Source organism: Heptranchias perlo, chromosome 32 (genome assembly GCF_035084215.1).
Source record: "Heptranchias perlo isolate sHepPer1 chromosome 32, sHepPer1.hap1, whole genome shotgun sequence".
NCBI classification, from domain to species: Eukaryota; Metazoa; Chordata; class Chondrichthyes; order Hexanchiformes; family Hexanchidae; genus Heptranchias; species Heptranchias perlo.
This window is the reverse complement of record NC_090356.1, coordinates 13,577,855-13,583,854: the sequence shown is the minus strand read 5'-3', so window position 1 is coordinate 13,583,854 and position 6,000 is coordinate 13,577,855. Positions and strand designations below refer to the sequence as shown.

General features: G+C 44.3%; 1 protein-coding gene across 1 annotated transcript in view; it reads left to right on the top strand.

The window, feature by feature from the left end:
- Nucleotides 1–2,680: 2,680 nt before the first annotated feature.
- si:ch73-236j9.2 (solute carrier family 35 member E2A) overlaps nt 2,681–6,000 on the top strand; it is a 28,718-nt gene continuing 25,398 nt past the window's right edge. Inside the window, exon 1 of the mRNA XM_067970420.1 lies at nt 2,681–2,961. The gene's annotated coding sequence lies outside the window, so the exon portion shown is untranslated. The remainder of the gene's footprint in view (nt 2,962–6,000) is intronic.

The following is a 6,000-nucleotide window of genomic DNA, read 5'->3' as shown; positions in this document are numbered from 1 at the left end:
TCAATTATTGATTGTGTTCCAAATTTTTCCAGGTAAACAATTAAGACCTTCTTGGATGTATTTGTTTGTGGATAGTGGTTTTGTCTTGGGGCCTCTTAAATGAATCCATGTGACTAGAATTGTGCGGTGCTCATATTTTGTACATGTAACTAACTAATGAAAGCCCCTGAGGTACTAAACTGGCAGTTACCAAAAGAAAAACATTCCGTCTCTTTAAACCCTTTGTGTAGACATAGTCCTTGTAAATTGAACTTATCACATGGCAGATAAATCCTCAAATTAAATTAAATCTTCAGAGATGAGCATCCTTCAGTTGTCAGTGATGCAGATCGAGAGAGATGGGGGAATTGCAGGCAGAGAACGAGCAAACCCCATACTTTACTGAATCCCATTCGTATCCTTACTACTGGATCACAAGATCACACGATACTTATGGATGAACAAGGCCATTCTCTTTCAACTTCCAGCTTAGCTATTTTAACATCATTCATGGAATATGTGTTGCACATTTCCTTGCTTTATGCAGTACTTTATATTTGTCTGCACTAAATGTCATCTTCCACTCTAATATGTCTTATGAGGAGAGATTGTGTTGAATGGGCCTATATTCTCTGGAGTTTAGAAGAATGAGAGGTGATCTCATTGAAACGTATAAAATTTTTAGAGGGCTTGACAGGACTGATGCTGAGAGGCTGTTTCCCCTGGCTGGAGAGTCTAGAACTAGGGGTCATAGTCTCAAGATAAGAAGTCGGCCATTTAGGACCGAGATGAGGAAAAATTTCTTCACTCACAGGGTTGTGAATCTTTGGAATTCTCTACCCCAGAGGGCTGTGGATGCTCAGTTGTTGAGTATATTCAAGACTGAGATTGATAGATTTTGGACACTAAAGAAATCAAGGGACATGGGGATCGGACAGGAAAGTGGAGTGGAGATAGAAGATCAGTCATGATCTTATTGAACGGCGGAGCAGGCTCGAGGGGCCGTATGGCATACTCCTGCTCCTATTTCTTATATTATTAATAATGTCAAATATATGGAGTACACTGTGCGTCCCAGAGCAACTCTATTGCAGTTGCAGGGGTACAGCTTCAGACCAGCCTGAGAGCTGCTCTGGAGACACCTGACCTTGATGTACCTACATTCCCAGGCTGTTGTATATTTTCTTGGGGTTGGGAGGCTCCAGATCGGCTGTCAGGCCAGTCTAAAATCACACTTTCCCCCTGCTGATTGCAAAAGAATCATTTCAGGATATTCCTTGTGCCTGATGTCACTGAAGCAGCTTAGCAAGGAGGGACACCCTACTCACAAGTCTGTCTATCAAAAATAAACAAAGGATTTGTTTAAACTGTTAAATTGATTTACAGAAAATAACTGGCATACCTACCTAGTGCCACTCATTAAAAATAGCAATCACCCATTTTGGTTTAAAAATGTCTCTGGTCAGATCATACCTTGAGTCCAATGACAGGTTCTGGTTACTGAGGCACAAGAAAGAAATCCAAACCCTAGAAGCATTTAATAGAACAATAATGAAGCTTATCTTTAGGATCAGAAGACTGAAGTATGAGGAAAAATTGGTGAAATTTAGGCTATCTAGCCTTGAAAAGAGAAGATTGAGAGGTGACCTTATGTCGGAAAATCAGTTAGTAAATAGCTGCCTCTGCTTCACCCCTTCCTCTTGCCTACCAAGCCAAACCTCCCCCTGGGATCCCCCTCATCCTAGCCCTAGTGAGGTTGGAGTGGTGTTGAGTGTTCCTTGTTGGAAAAAATAAAGTGAGATCTACATTTATAATTGCAATAGGCTCCAAAATGCTAGAGAGTGCTCCATAACAGGTATCAAAAATCTAAATTTTCTAGAGGGCGTGTCCCCAAACCCTACCCTACAACTAATTCTCATGCTGTCAGCGTTGACATCCACCTTCAGTAATTTCTAAATCCAACAGTGCTGCAAACTCTCATTTAGTGTACTACAATAAAAGTGATTAAAGTCATATGGATGTAGCTGCTGAAGTTAAGATAAGCCCTGTGCCACCATTGTTTTAAGTCCTACACCCTGCAGGTCTAAATCCAGGGCTGCTTTGAGCAGTCAGTTTTGAGGGTGGCGATGCTTTTTAGATGCTATTCGTCAGCTTTCTTTTAGGTTTTGTGAGTTGCAGTGTATGGCCACTGCCTCAGGCATACACTTCACACCGAAAATCTCTCCCTTCCGAACCCGGGTGGCCTTGGCGAAGGAACACGCGGTGCCCATCTACGCTTGAGACCTTTCGCGATTCGTGGGCACCACAGGGACTGGAGTGCATAGTGGACATTGATAATATTATTATCTAAGTTTCCTTTGTTTTATGGTTTAGTTCTTTATTTGTTACGTCCCTCTAAAATGGGGAGCACTTCTGTTTGGTTTTTTTTGATGACACTGGGGCAACCCTTATTGGATTATTTAAAAAAGGCTGCACTGAAAATCTGGCATCTAGGGTTTGCCCTGTTCTAGCATATATGTCACTCTTGAAAATGAACACAGTTTAAGTTTTCAACCCTGTTATTCCTAAACACCTTCCCTGGTGTTGCTAACTCTAGCAGTCAGCCATATGGCTAGCTAGAGTTTGTTTCATTGTTGATTGATGGAAGCTGTTGCCTTGGCTGATACCCAGCAGCCCACAATGCCCAGCGGGAGGACACTCTTGACGGCGACAGGCGCTCTTTGTGTTTCACTGGTGTTTTTAAACGTACGCAGCGTTCAGTCGGGCGGTTAAGTTTGCCGGTCGTTGCTGCTGCTGCTGCTCTTGGTCGAGTTAAGCAGCTAGCGGGGAAGGGGGTGGTAGTAGTCTGTCGTCAAAACGCGTGTCTTACCAAAAATATATATGTGTATATACACACAATGATGCGAGAGGCGCGGTTAGGACGTTTGGGGAAAGGTTGATACGGCCTTTGTCTGTGGCGAGAAGCAGCAGCGGGAGCGGAGGGTGAGTGATGCGGACCGGAGAGGAGCAACGAGCCGGGTCCCGGGGCGGCTCACGAGCGCCGTGGCTGCATATTTTAAAGAGACCGACTATCCTGGGGCCGAGCGATTTTTTTTCCTCTCTTTAATATTGTGCGCTCTGGACTCCTGCTGTTTGACATGCTTTCGGTTATTTTCAATCCATTGCAAACTGTAGAATGCGCTAAATGGAAGACTAGTCTGTTACTTTAAATTGATCTTTTTTTTTGTACATTAACGGTAAAGAGTCAGACGCCCCGTTGTGAAACCTGGATGTCCTTGTGTGTAGATTAATCAGGAGCCCTGTTGAGTTTCTAAAAGTCGATTTGTGCGTTTTCTTTTTGTCCAGAAAATAAATGAATCTCGTATCAATTAATTCAGTTTGGTTTTTTGGTGTGCACACGATTAAATGCAAAAAAAAGGTTAATTTTTCTTGTGAAGAGTGCTTTGGCTGAGAGCATCGCAATCCTGTGGGGAAAAAAACATTAGCAGTTACATCTACGTGTGCAGCCATCAGACCAGAATTTCATAAAGTCAGCTTTTTCACCTGATTTCTCATCTCTTACCAAGTAACAATGTAATCAGAAACTATTGTTTCACTAAAAGCTGATTTCCTTCACTGGATACAAGTGCTGCAATTCCCTTTAAAGAAATTCTAATTCTAGACTTTGAATGCTAATTAAAAACAGTTTAACATGTATTTTTTTAAAATCAGCACAAACTATTTTTGATAAATGTAATGTGTTAGATGAAAATCCAGTGCATTCGTCACGTTTTTGTGAGGTTTTATCATGCACTGATCTGGGAGTAAATCTGTTTAGTATATAGTATTTTCAGCTTGCAGCTAGTATAAAAGTAGCAAAGATGTTAGAGAGGGTAACTTGCAGTCTATGTTTAAAAGTTGACAAATAACAGGTGGAATAAAATTCTCTTCCCTGGGGGTCGACCAGCATTTGTGGAACTTGCATTTATATTGTGCCTTTCATGACCTCTGGATGCTCCAATGTGCTTTACAGCCAATTAATAATTTTGAACTGCAGCCAGCATTGTAATGTAGAAAACGTGGCAGCCAATTCCATAAGATCCCACAAATAACAATTAAATAAATGATCAGATCATCTGTTAGTTGAGGGATAAATATTGTCCAGAATGTAGGGAGAGCTCCCCTGCTCTTCGAATAGTGCCGAGAGGGCAGACAGGGCCTCGGTTTAGCGCCTTATCTGAAAGACGGCAACCCTAACCATGTAGCACTCCCTCAAAACTGCATTGAAGAGCTAGCTTAGATTGTGTGTTGTAAACAATTTTACAACACCAAGTTATAGTCCAGCAATTTTATTTTAAATTCACAAGCTTTCGGAGATTTTCTCCTTCCTCAGGCAAATGTTTCAAGATCTCCTTGAAGCCTACGCATTTATACATATTGAACAATAATACATGGTGTTTACAGACTGCCCCTGCAACTGCCCGTTGCCAAGGCAATCACCGTGTTCAGACAGAGAGGTGTTACCTGCAGAACCTCCGAATACACATTCAACAAAAAAACAAACAGGGAAAAAAAACAGAGAAAAAAAAACAGAGAGAGGCAGAAACATCCGGAAGGCAGAGAGAGCCAGCAAATGACCCATTATATTAAAAACAGATAACATTTGTTCGCTGGTGGGGTAACGTGTAGCGTGACATGAACCCAAGATCCCGGTTGAGGCCGTCCTCATGGGTGCGGAACTTGGCTATCAATTTCTGCTCGACAATTTTGCGTTGTCGTGTGTCTCGAAGGTCGCCTTGGAGTACGCTTACCCGAAGGTCGGTGGATGAATGTCCATGACTGCTGAAGTGTTCCCCGACTGGGAGGGAACCCTCCTGTTTGGCGATTGTTGCGCGGTGTCCGTTCATCCGTTGTCGCAGCGTCTGCATGGTCTCGCCAATGTACCATGCTCTGGGGCATCCTTTCCTGCAACGTATGAGGTAGACAACGTTGGCTGAGTCACAGGAGTATGAACCATGCACCTGGTGGGTGGTGTCATCTCGTGTGATGGTGGTATCTGTGTCGATGATCTGGCATGTCTTGCAGAGGTTACCGTGGCAGGGTTGTGTGGCGTCGTGGACGCTGTTCTCTTGAAAGCTAGGTAGTTTGCTGCGAACGATGGTCTGTTTGAGGTTGGGTGGCTGTTTAAAGGCGAGTAGTGGAGGTGTGGGGATGGCCATAGCGAGGTGTTTGTCCTCATTGATGACATGTTGAAGGCTGCGGAGAACATGGCGTAGTTTCTCCGCTCCGGGGAAGTACTGGACGACAAAGGGTACTCTGTTGGTTGCGTCCCGTGTTAGTCTCCTGAGGAGGTCTATGCGATTTTTTGCTGTGGCCCGTCGGAACTGTCGATCGATGAGTCGAGCGTCATATCCCGTTCTTACTAGGGCGTCTTTCAGCGTCTGTAGGTGTCCATCGCGTTCCTCCTCGTCTGAGCAGACCCTGTGTATTCGCAGGGCCTGTCCATAGGGGATGGCCTCTTTGACGTGGTTAGGGTGGAAGCTGGAAAAGTGGAGCATCGTGAGGTTGTCCGTGGGCTTGCGGTAGAGTGAGGTGCTGAGGTGCCCGTCTTTGATGGAGATTCGTGTGTCCAAGAAAGAAACTGATTCTGAGGAGTAGTCCATGGTGAGCTTGATGGTGGGATGGAACTTGTTGATGTTATCGTGTAGTCTCTTTAGTGATTCCTTGCCGTGGGTCCATAGAAAGAAAATGTCGTCGATGTATCTGGTGTATAGTGTTGGTTGGAGGTCTTGTGCAGTGAAGAAGTCCTGCTCGAACTTGTGCATGAAAATGTTGGCGTATTGGGGTGCGAATTTGGTCCCCATGGCTGTTCCGTGTGTTTGGGTAAAGAACTGGTTATCGAAGGTGAAGACATTGTGATCCAGGATGAAGCGGATGAGTTGTAGGATGGCTTCCGGAGATTGGCTGTTGTTGGTGTTGAGTATTGATGCTGTCGCAGCGATGCCGTCATCGTGGGGGATACTGGTGTATAGTGCCGAGACG